The 12,946-nt window shown below is 44.0% G+C and overlaps 1 protein-coding gene across 5 annotated transcripts in view; it reads left to right on the top strand.

Moving 5' to 3' along the window:
• Positions 1 to 12,946, top strand: part of SUFU (SUFU negative regulator of hedgehog signaling) — a 122,203-nt gene that overhangs the window by 70,931 nt on the left and 38,326 nt on the right. The window lies entirely within an intron of this gene.

Here is a 12,946-nt window from a genome sequence, read left to right as displayed (position 1 = left end):
TGGATGAGAGCTGCCAGTGGCCCCAGCAGCCCTCCAGCCTCCTACCTCCCCTGCTGTAACCATTATTCCAGGTTGCTGAGCTTCTCTGCTTATAAATGGGATTTTCCTTACACTTTACTATTTGTCTTTATGATCACGGCTTTGAGGGAGAGGGAGAGAGCTGGGGAGCCAGAGGTTTTTGAGAAAATACATAGGGAAACAATTTTGAGCCTCTTTTGGCTGGGTTTCTAATCCTTGGTGATTCCTTTGATTCTGGGCAAAACCTAGAAGGAATATCCTTTATGGTTCCTTGCAGTTTTATAAGAACAAACATGTCCCCTTGCTCTTCCTTATTTAATTAAGCAGTACAGCCCATTCATTTCCCTCTGTCTTGCAACCACATTTAGCCAAATTAATATCAGACAGAACTAGTTAAGGGAAGCTCTCTAACCATAAACACTCAAATTAACTTTTCAGGTTATGAAGCTGCACTCAGAATTTTAAAAAGGTATGTGTGGTGTGTGGGGGAGTACAGTTCATTTTCGCTTTCACCACTTGACCAGGTTGGAAAAACCTGACAGCCAGCCACCATCCACACTATTCAGCGATGAAGAGTCTGCCTGCTAGCCTCTCCTAGCCTCAAAGCTTGTTAACACATGTCCAGTGAATCTGTTTCTTTCCCTCCCCCTACAGTATATACTTTTTCCTGTTTTTCCTTTCTCCAAAGAAAATGGCCTTTCTTTGGAGGAGTTTGATTTGAAACCCCACAAAGAGAGATTGTATAGTCATGCTCCTGAGACCTCCTTTTCTGCAAGCATCCTTTCTGCTGTGCATGTGTGTGGAGAAAGGCAGGGGTGCCGAATTCAGTTGCTTTGTACCAGTTGAAGCCTCTAAGCTCTAGAGTATCCCATCCTTATCCTCTCCTTGTATTGTTCGAGTGTTAGAGGGGAATTACCCAGGACATACTTTTCTTTTTTTGCTCCTTTTTTTTTTTTTTTTAATTTTTGATAGTCACAGAGAGAGAGAGAGAGAGAGAGAGAGAGGCAGAGACACAGGCAGAGGGAGAAGCAGGCTTCATGCACCGGGAGCCCGACGTGGGACTCGATCCCAGGTCTCCAGGATCACGCCCTGGGCCAAAGGCAGGCGCCAAACCACTGCACCACCCAGGGATCCCTCTTTTTTTGCTCCTATGTGATGTGTATGCATCACTGCCCTTAACTGCTATCCAGAATTCCTGAGATAGGCCTTGCCTCACCACTGCTGCAAGGCTCTGAGCTAAATTCTTATCCTTGGCTTGGAGATGGGGAGTAGGAGCTAGCAGGCAGGGAAGTGCTCGCTCACAGCTTTGCTTGGATTGTTGGAGGAAGGAGAGTTGCTGATCATTCCGATCAAGAAGAGGGTCTGTGCCACTCATCCTTTGGTAGGTACTGTCAGGTACCTAAAGTAGTGGAGGCCTGGAAGGTGTTAGGACAACATCTTCTGTGCAGTGCCTGGGCTCATACTCTCCCCATAATGAGCATAGCATCTCATGGGTGTATCAGAAATATAGTCTGTGGCAGTGGCATTAGGCTGTCCTACACCCTATGACCTCCTGAAATTTTGTAGGCTGAAGAAACAGAAACTAAATACACACATCCTCACCCCTCCCCCCAGCTTGGCTTAGAGCAAGGAGAAAGCACCTGGGCTTTAGAAATTAGGATAGGATTACATGCAAGATCCACTGGGGGCAGTGGGCCAACTGTGGCCCCAGTTAGGAGCATCTGAGCTGGGAATAGGCCAGCAGAACTGACTTTGAACTTTACTCTTCCACTGCCCCAACCAGAGCTGATTCATTCAGTAAAACCTCCAGGTTATCTCCTCTCACTGGGGCATCATGAGGCTGCCTGAGGCTGTGCAGACTTGGGTTTCAGCCCTCATAAGGATATTTCAGTTTGTGAGCCTTCAGCTGACTTTAAGGGGCTGTCTTTGAATCTCAAAGGAAGCCTGTGGACCCAGCTCCGCTGTGCAGACCACAGACTACAATGGCTGCAGTAGCATCTTGGGCCTTCTCAGAAAGGAGGGTGGCATCGGGCAGTCATCAGATGCTCCCCATGTGTTTTGGTTTCCTGCTGGGACTCTCTAGAGACAGGAGGACAGGCTACCTGACCCTTCCCTATCAGCAGCCTGTGTTGTTGGGGGTGTGTCTAGCACATCTGGCATTTTAAGGAAGAACTGCTAAGCCCTCCTAGTAACCAGCTCTGTGTCCTCGTATAGGACATTTAAGTACACGTTGTCAAACCAGGTGTGATCATTGCTGTGATTTGTGAGCAACAAGGCAAGAAAACTGGAGACTGTTCTTGAAAAACTGATGGCTACCCCATTGTTCAAAAGCTTAACCTTGAGGGGCACTGGGTGGCTCAGTCAGTTAAGCATCCGACTCTTGGTGGATTGAGCCCCACGTTGGGCACTGTACTCAGCGTGGAGTCTGCTTGGAATTCTATCTCTCCCTCCCCTTCCTGTGCTGGTGTGCTATCTTTCTCTCTCTCTCTCTCTCCTTCCCTCCCTCCTTCTGAAAGAAATAAATCTTAAAAAGAAAAAAATTTGACTTCTAAGTCCACAGACTCCAGTCTGCCAGCCTGTTTTGTGCCATCTCCCATTTTCCAAATCTCTCTAAAATACCTCTTGTAGACCAGCCACTCATTTGATACCTGGTACAATTCAGCTGTGTTTCTTCCCTTCTTCCTCTCAGAGCCTCACTCAAAAGTGCCTTTGCCTTCGGGGGTCCGAGCTTCAGCCATGAGAAATCCACTCTTTTTGGCTCTGGAAGACATTAACCTGTTCCCCTCAGACCAAGTATATTAATTGTGGGATAGGGTGTGGAGGGTGGAGCATTGCTTTCCAAACTATTATGCAAAAACATTACTGGGACTGTATTTTCACACAGAATGGTAGACTGACAGTCATTTTCCGGAGTTGGGTTGAATTAAGAATTCTTGAAGAATGTATTTGTTCCTCAGTGTTTCAAAGGCAGCACTAATTATTTTACAAACAATGGCTGTTTTCTTCTGCAACCCATTTCCCTAGATTTTGGTAACTTCTTATATCCGGCACAATCCAACTTCAAATGACCAAGACTAAAGCATGGATGTTTGAGAAGTGGGGGTAGGGTCAGGGCCAATCTGAGGGGCTGAGTAGAAGCTGCACTCCCGGAGTGCCTGGCTGGCTCATTCGGTAGAGCGTGTGATTCCTGATGTCAGTGTTGTGGGTTTGCATACCACATTGGGTGTAGAGATTACTTAAAAATAAACATCTTAAAACAAAACTCTGCACTCCCATACAGCACTCTCAACTTTTAAGAGTTCTTGCCAGGCAGTTGTTAATGGGGAAGGAGACATAGAGTGGTGAAACCTTAGTCTCAGTGAAGCAAGGGGCAGACCTATACCTAGCAGTTTTTTGGCGTGGTATTCTCTGATGACTTTGCCAAATAGGTAGCAGCTGAGGGAGGTTTCTTGGTGGCAGAGCTCAGAGGAGGGGAAGGGAATGGCAAGTGAGCATCCAGGCTTCACCTGGAATGGCCTGCCTTCAGACTCCAGGAGGCCCTTCTGCTGTGTGGTTTGGGTGGAGGTCCCAGGGATTTGCATCCTAATGTCTTGGTTAGGACACTTCTGGGAGCCAAAGAGAGGAAGAGAGAGGTAACGTGCCCCTCTAACCACTGGCCTGAACAGCTGGCCTCTGACTGAGGCGTTATTAGCATTTGAAAACCCCTCTGAAGGGGCTGAGAACTTCCTGGGGTGGGCGCTGAGGCCTGAGTGCTGAGACCCGCGGTGGCTCCACACAGAATGGGGCCAAGCACCGAGGGCATAAAGACCAGACTGGACTCAAGAATGAGCCCATTGTGGCTTTGTCCCAGGCTTGAAAACTGTGACCAAGGCTCTTTCATTGTTAAGAAAGACCGTTTCTTGGCCACGGCAGAGCTAATAAGTCTCGTCCCCCCACCAGGCAGGGCTGAGGAAGAAAGACCGAGTCCCAGTCAGGAAGGTTGTTAGCATGGTGTGCCCCCAAACCTTTCTGTGAGTAGTTATGAGTTCTCCTCCCTCATCCCTCCTTCGGATTCACTCCTGATCCACAAGTGTTGGTCCCAGAGCAGCAGCTGAGCCTGTCTCCCTTTTCTGCCTTAGGGTCTCCCCTTCCAGCTGCCTAAATTAAGCCCTTTTCTAAATTAAGTCTGTATGAAGGTTTTTTTTTTTTCCTTTGTCATTCTTATTTCATTTAAACAGTTTTGGTTTGTACAACGTTTATTTTTTTAAGATTTTATTTATTTATTCATGAGAGACACAAAGAAGGAGAAACACAGGCAGAGGGAGAAGCAGGCTCCATGCAGGGAGCCTGAAGTGGGACTGGATCCCCCCTGGGCTGAAGGCGGTGCCAAATCGCTGAGCCACCCAGGCTGCCCTGTACAACGTTTATTTTTAAGCCAGGGTCAGTTCTGACTAATCAAAGGTCATGGCTCCAAACCGTTTCAGCCTTTTCCCTATTTCCAGCTTATCTTCTTGCCAGGTTTGGGGTACGTTTTTACAGACCAGGCAGCTAGGTGTGGTGTGGGTGGAAGAGAACTGAAGCAACGCTTCCTTAAACCAGGAGCGATGGTGCCACCTACTGGCTTATGCTGTGAGCTACAGGCTCTGGCGGGTTCTTAACTTCATTAACGAATAGATAAATAAAACGTGCTATATGCACACAGTGCAATATTATTTGGCAATAAAAATGAAGTATTGATACATGCTACAACATGAACCTTAAAAACATTATACTAAGTGAAAGAAGACAGTCACAAAAGGACATATATGAGTCCACTTGTATGGAATGTCCAGAGAGGCGAATCTATGGAGACAGAGAAATTAGAGGTTGCCTATGGCTAGAATGGTTAGGGGGAAACGGGGAGTGACTTGTAGGCATTGCTTTTTGGGGGTGATGAAAATGTTCTGGGGTTCATTGTGGTGATGGTTTCACAACTGTGAATTTCACAGTATGTGAATTACATCTCATTAGTCATTAAAAAAAAAAAAGAAAAAAGAAAAAATATACTAGGTGAAAGGGAGGAATCCTGGGGGAAAGGCAAAGTGGGCAAAACAAGGCCAAGGTCCTGGATTCTTGATTACTACCTTCTCAGGGTAAGCAGCAGCCTGAGAGAAACCTGACTTACAATGCCCACACATTGGTATGTTATAGGTCTACATGACCTGAATGACCGACACTTCCATTTTCTACAAATGAGGAAAAGATCCTTGAGAGACACTGCCCAAGGTCATGGGACAAGTCAGTGATGGGGCACAGTGCCACATTTACCAAACTTTTGAGTCATCCATAACACTTCTGTGTACTGCCTATCACATAACCTACCTGTATTTTCCCCCTAAGATTGACTCACTTTTAAAAACCTAGACAAAAAAAAATAAATAAATAAAAATAAAAATAAAAACCTAGACAAGGGGCACCTGGGTGGCTCAGTGGTTGAATGCCTGCCTTTAAATAAAACCTTTTAAAAAGTAAAAATAAAAATCTAGACAAACTTAGCTTTTTTTTTTTAAATTTTTATTTATTTATGATAGTCACACACACACACACACACAGAGAGAGAGAGAGAGAGAGAGAGGCAGAGACATAGGCAGAGGGAGAAGCAGGCTCCATGCACCGGGAGCCCGACATGGGATTCGATCCCGGGTCTCCAGGATCGCGCCCTGGGCCAAAGGCAGGCGCTAAACCCCTGCGCCACCCAGGGATCCCTAAACTTAGCTTTTTTAAAAAAAGATTTTATTTATTTATTCACGAGAGACACAGAGAAAGAGTGAGACAGAGACATAGGCAGAGGAAGAAGCAGGCTCCCTGCGAGGAGCCTGATGTGGGACTCTATCCTGGCACCGCGGGATGATGACCTGAGCTGAAGGCAGACACTCTACCGCTGAGCCACTCAGGCATCCCAGCTCCCTTATTTATTTATTTATTTATTTATTTATTTATTTATTTATTTATTTATACATACAGATTTTATTTATTTATTCATGAGAGACACTGAAAGAGAGAGGCAGAGACAGGCAGAGAGAGAAGCAGGCTCCATGCAGACGGCCCGATATGGGACTTGATCCCGGGACTCCAGGATCACACCCTGGGCCAAAGGCAGGCACTAAACCATTCAGCCACCCAGGGATCCCCCCCAGCTCCCTTATTTAATAATATTCCCATCAGCAGTGTATGAGGATTCCAGTTTCTATCCTTACCGACATTTGTTATTGTCATTGTAATTCTAGCCACCCTAGTGGATGTGAAGTGATGGTATCTCACTGTGGTTTTGATATGCATTTCCCTAATGGCTAATCATGCTGAGCATCTTTTCATGTGCTTATTGGCTATTTTTATATCTTTTTTTGAGAAAGCTCTATTTAGATCCCCATTTTAAAGTTATTTGTCTTTTTATTATTGAGTTGCAAGTCTTTATATATTCTGGGTACCTATCAGATGTACGACTAGTAAGTATTTTCTCACATTCTGTAGGTTACCTTTTTACTTTATTTTTTATTTTTTTATTATTTTTTCACTTTCTTTTAAAAACAATTGTTAAATATACATAACACAAAATTTACTACTTTAACCATTTTTATATGTATATTACGTGGCATTAAATACATTTTACATTGTTGTACAACTGTTGCCACCATCCATCTCCAGAACTTTATCTTTCTCAACTGAAACTTTATACCCATTAAGTGCTAACTTTCCACTTCCCTCCTCCCCCAGCCTCTGGCAACCACCCTTCTACCTTCTGTCTCTATAATAATTTGACTACTCTGGTACCTCATATGAGTGAAGTCCGTTTTGGGCAGATTAGCTTACTTAACATAATGTCTTCAATGTTTATCCATCTTGTAGCATGTATTAGAATGTCCTTTTTTAAAAAAGATTTTATTTATTTATTCATGGCAGACACACAGAGAGAGAGAGAGAGAGAGGCAGAGACACAGGCAGAGGGAGAAGCAGGCTCCACCCAGGGAGCCCGACGTGGGACTCGACCCCAGGTCCCCAGGATCACACCTCAGGCCCAAGGCGGCACTAAACCTCTGGGCCACAGGGGCTGCCCTAGAATGTCCTTTTTTAAGGCTGAAAAATATATACCACGTTTTGTTAATCCATTCATCCGTTGATGGACCCTTGGCTTGCTTCTCTTTTCTGGCTGTTGTGAATAATTCTGCTGTGAACATGGGTGTATAAGTATGTGTTTGAGTCTCTTTAATTCTTTCAGGTGTGTACCCAGGCGTAGAATTGCTGGATCCTATGACAAGTCTGTGTTTAACTTTTGGAGGCACTGTCACTCTGTTTTCCACAGTGGCTGTACCATCCTACACTCCCAGGAACAGTGCACCCAACTTGAAAGTTTTTCCACAGCCTCACCAGCACTTGTCATTTTCTACATGGTGTTTTATTTTGTTTTATGATAGCCATCCTGATGTTTGTGAAGTGGTATTTCATTATGGTTTGGGTTTGCATTTCTTTTTACTTTCTCAGTGGTACTGTTTGCAACATAAAAGATTTTTATCTTAATGAAGTCCAATTTATCCTTTGTTGATGGTGCACTTGGTGTCTATCTAAGAAACCATTGCCTGATTTAAGGTCAGAAGGTTTATTACTATGTTTCTTCTAAAAGTTTTACAGTTTCAGCTATTACAGTTAGGTCTATGATCTATTTTAAATTAATTTTTGGGACACCTGGGTGGCTTGGTGGTTGGGCACCTGCCTTTGGCTCAGGGTGTGATCCCTGGATCTGGGATTGAGTCCTGCATCGGGCTCCCTGCATGGAGCCTGTTTCTCCCTCTGCCTGTGTCTCTGTCTCTCTCTTTCTGTATCTCTCATGAATAAATAAATAAAATCTTTTTTAAAATTAGTTAATTGATGAATTTTTGTTTGTGGTGTAAGGAAGAGATCCGACTTGATTCTTTCGTATGTGAATATCCAGTTATTCCACTACCACTTGCTGAAAAAATTATCTTTCCTGTATTGAATTGTCTTGGCATTCTTGTTGAAAATTAATTGGCCATAAATGTTAGGGTTTATTTCTGGACTCTAAATTCTGTTACATTGATCAAATGCCTCTCCTTATGCCAGTACCACACTGTCTTTAAAAAAAAAAAAAAAAATTAGGGGATCCCTGGGTGGCTCAGCAGTTTAGCGCCTGCCTTTCGGCCCAGGGCATGATCCTGGAGTCCTGGGATCAAGTCCGACGTCGGGCTCCCTGCATGGAGCCTGCTTCTCCCTAGGCCTGTCTCTCTGCCTCTCTCTCTCTCTCTCTCTCTCTCTCTGTGTGTGTGTGTGTGTCTCATGAGTAAATAAAATCTTTAAAAAATTTTTTTTTAACTTTATTTTTAAACAATCTCTCTACTCAATGTGGAGCTTGAACTCACAACCCTGAGATCAAGAATCTGCATGCTCCACTGACTGAGCCAGCCAGGAGCCCCACTACCGCACTGTCTTGGTAACTGTAGCTTTGTAACAAGTTTTGAAGTCAGGAAGATTAAGTCTTCCAACTTTTGTCTTTTTCAAGCTTGTTTCAACCTTTTCTGGATCCCTTGCATTTTCTTTTTCTTTTTTTCTTTGGCTTTATTTATTCATGAGAGACATGAGCCGAAGACTGGTGTTCAACCCCTGGGCCACCGAGGTGTCCCAAGGATCCCTTGAATTTTCATATGAATTTTAGGATCATCATGTACATTTCTTTTTAAATTTTATTTATTTATTCATAGACACACAGAGAAAGAGGCAGAGACACAGGCAGAGGGAGAAGCAGGCTCCATGCAGGGAGCCCGATGTGGGACTCGATCCCGGGTTTCCAGGATCACACCCCAGGCTGCAGGCGGCGCCAAACCGCTGCGCCACCGGGGCTGCCCATCATGTACATTTCTACAAAAAAGGCATTTGGCATTTTATTTTTTTATTTTTTTAAATATTTTATTTATTTATGACAGATACAGAGAGAGAGAGAGAGGCAGAGACACAGGCAGAGGGAGAAGCAGGCTCCATGCACCGGGAGCCCGATGTGGGATTTGATCCCGGGTCTCCAGGATCACGCCCTGGGCCAAAGGCAGGCGCCAAACCACTGCGCCACCCAGGGATCCCGGCATTTGGCATTTTAATAGAGATTGCATTAAATCTATTACTGTCAACAATCTTGTCTTTCTGTCCATGAATATTGTATATTTTTCCATTAATGGAGGTCTTCTCTAATTCCTTTCAACAGTGTTTTGAAATAGCACAAGTTTTACTTTTTTTTTTTTTTTTTTTTTTGGTTAAATTTATTCCTGAGCATTGTTTTCTATTCTATTGTAAGTGGAAGCTTTCTTAATTTCATTTTCAGATTGTTCATCACAAGTGCACAGAAATACAAGTGATTTTTGTACATTGCTGTTGTCCCCTGTAACCTTGCTGAACTTTTTTATCCTGATAGTTGTTTAGTGGATTCCTTAGGATTTTCTATGTAAAAGATCATGTCATTTGCAAATATAGTTTCATTTCCTTTCCAACTTACCTGGATTTTTTTTTAAGATTTTATTTATTTATTCATGAGAGACACACAGAGAGAGAGGTAGAGACAGAGACAGAAGCAGAGTGAGAAGCAGGCTCCATGCAGGGAGCCTGACATGGGACTCGATCCCAGGTCACGCCCTGGGCCGAAGGCGGCGCCAAACCGCTGAGCCACCCGGGCTGCCCTCTTACCTGGATTTTTGTTTATTTTTCTTGCCTAGTTTCCCTGCTTAGAACCCCTAATGCAATGTTAAATAGAAGTGGTAAGAGTGGGCATCTCTGTTATGTACCTGATCTGAGAGGAAAATAATTCAGATCTTTACAATCAAGTATGGTGTTAGCTGTAGGTTTTTTGTAGATGCCCTATTATAGACTGAGGAAGCTCCTGTCTCTTCCTAGTTTGAATGTTTTTATCATTAAAGAGTATTAGATTTTGCAAATGCTTTTTCTGTGTCTATTAAGATGATCATGTGGGGTGTTTTTTAATCTTCATTCTATTGATATATTACATTAGTTTTCTTATGTTACCTCAACCTTGTATTTCTGGGATAAATCTCACTTGCTCATTGTGTATAACCCTTTTTTATATTTTGCTATATTCCGTTTGCTACTGCCTAGTGTGAATTTTTGTGTTTGTATGAATAAGGGATAATGGTCTATGGCTTTCTTTTCTTATAATGCCTTTGTCTGGCTTTGGTATCAGGGTAATACTTGTTTTATAGAAAGAATTGGCAAGTGTTACTTCTTATTTTTTGGAAGTTTGTGAAGAATTGGTATTAATTCTTTAAATGTTTGGTAGAATTTACCAGTGAAGCCATCTGGGGTAAGCTTGTTATAGGATAAGCTTTTGAATTACTAATTGAATCTTTTTGCTTAGTGCTTTGTTTCTAACTTGTAGATCATGCAAGCTGCTTATAGACACGTTTCTGTAAAAGGAGAAGGAATCTGGGAAAAGTGGGCATAGCAGGAAATTTGAAGGTTTGAAGGTTTCTAGTTGGCTCTGCCTGAAGCTGTGCCTTCTCTACCTTTATTACCCCATGTGAGTGAATGCTTTTGAGGTTAGGACCAAAAAGCTGAGCCTGTCTCTTAGATGGAAAAAGTAGTTAGTGTAACCACACCCGACATAGGAGGGAGTTAATATTCAGACCAAGACAAGTGAGAGGCTTTCTCAGGCCTTCCTGGGAGGCTTCAGGCTAGGTGAGTGTGTGTTTTGGGTGTGTATTTTCTGTCTTTTTTTTTTTTTTAAGATTTTATTAATTTATTCATGAGATTCACAGAGAGAGAGGCAGAGACACAGAGGAAGAAGCAGGCTCATGCAGGAAGCCCGATGTGGGACTGGATGCCCAGACCTGGGATCACGCCCTGAGCTGAAGGCAGAGGCTCAACCGCTGAGCCACCCAGGCATTCCTGTGTATGTATTTTCATGTTCTGCCTGGCCTTAAATATTGATAAAAAGTGTAGAGTCCCCAGCTGTTGAGATTCCCAGATCATAAGTAATAGACCACAATGAACTACCATACAGCCACTTAAAGAATGAGGTAGCAGAGTGCCTGGGTGGCACAGTCAGTTAAGCATTCAACTTTTGGTTTTGGCTCAGGTCATGATCTCAGGGTCCTGAGATTGAGTCCTGCATTGGGCTCCATGCTCAGCATGGAGTCTGTGAGATTTTCTATCCCTCTCCCACTTCTGTCTGTCTGTCTGTCTGTCTGTCTCTCTAAAATAAATAATAAATCTTTTTAAAAAAAAGAATGAGGGGGGCACTTGGATGGCTCAGTTGTTTAAGCCTCCACCTTCTTCAGCTCAGGTCATGATCCCAGGGTTCTGAGATTGAGCCCCACCAGAGGCAACAGGGAGCCTGCTTCTCCCTTTGCCTGCCACTCCCCTGCTTATGCTCTGTCAAATAAATAAAATCTTAAAAAGAATGAGGTAGGGCAGCCCGGGTGGCTCAGTGGTTTAGCGCTGCCTTCAACCCAGGGCGTGATCCTGGAGACCCAGGATCGAGTCCCATGTCGGGCTCCCTGTGTGGAGCCTGCTTCTCCCTCTGCCTGTGTCTCTGCCTCTGTGTGTGTCTCTCATGAATTAAAAAAAAAAAAAAAAAAAAAAAAGAATGAGGTAGATTTTCAAAAGAGATTTTGTTTATTTATCCATGAGAGAGACACACAGAGAGAGGCAGAGATACAGGCAGAGGGAGAAGCAGGCTCCATACAGGGAGCCTGATGCGGGACTCGATTCCGGGACCCTGGGATCATGACCTGAGCCAAATGCAGATGCTCAACCACTGAGCCACACAGGAATCTCAGAATGAGGTAGGTTTTTATGTGCTGACATGAAATGATCTCCCAAGATATATCATTAAACAAAATGTGCAAAACAGTATGCTACCATTTATATTAGGGGAAACAAAAGATGGAGAGAACCTGTAAATGCACACAAGCTATTAAATACAGAGTACCTTTGGAAAGGGTACCCAGGGATCCCTGGGTGGCTTAACGGTTTAGTGCCTGCCTTCGGCCCAGGGCGTGATCCTGGAGTCCCTGGATCGAGTCCCACATCAGGCTCCCTGCATAGAGCCTGCTTCTCTGCCTCTCTCTCTCATTCTGTGTCTCTCATGAATAAATAAATAAAATATTTAAAAAAAAAAAAAAAGGACAGGGTACCTAGCAGAAGGATCAGGGGTGGGGAGAGACTTCCTACCACATGGATGTTTTCTTCCTTGTGGTTATGCTATTCTAGAAAATTTTTTTGAAGTGATGAGCCTATGTGAAGTGCAGTGGTGAGGCTATGAGTTGGCCATGTTTGCATGTTTCTCTTGGTCAGTCTGGGCACAATGTCTGTAATTTCGTGGAAACACCCACCCTTCCAGCTATACATCTCTGCAGAGGTGTGTGAGGCACAATCCAGACCTCCATGTCCTTGAAGCGTCCACTGTTCTTCAGAAATCCCTCTATCTGTCTACCTGTGGGAAACCAGTGGCCAGTCTCAAAGGCCCTCCACAGTAGGTGGTTCCTTTTAGAAATACTTTCCGCAGCACAGAAAAGAATTGGAAACAGGGATGTACTTTTCTGTGGTGAAGTGCTTTCCCTGCCCTCCAGCCTCCTTGAGGATTTCTGGCCAGGTGGCCCCACACTAAAGCACCGTATTCTTTGCTGGCAGACTTGATCATGGCTCCCCAATCCCAAGTAAGTCTTTGGATGTACTACACCAAGTGAGCATCTACAGTAGCAGCTTGTCCTTTTCTACCAAAGGCTGGCAGAATTGGCAAGCAGGAACACATTAGGTTTGGGGGAATCTCCACAATCTTTTCTCCTATATGAGTGAATGCTTCCCCTAGTAGACTGGGGAGGTTCCCAGTCTGGACTCCTCTGGTATCAGGGTTCCAGGCATGGATGCAGGGCCTCCAACACTGAGCATCCTCATGTCT

Source organism: Canis aureus, chromosome 29 (genome assembly GCF_053574225.1).
Source record: "Canis aureus isolate CA01 chromosome 29, VMU_Caureus_v.1.0, whole genome shotgun sequence".
Classification (NCBI taxonomy): domain Eukaryota; kingdom Metazoa; phylum Chordata; class Mammalia; order Carnivora; family Canidae; genus Canis; species Canis aureus.
Note: the sequence above shows the minus strand (reverse complement) of the source record. Positions and strands in the feature narration are given on the sequence as shown.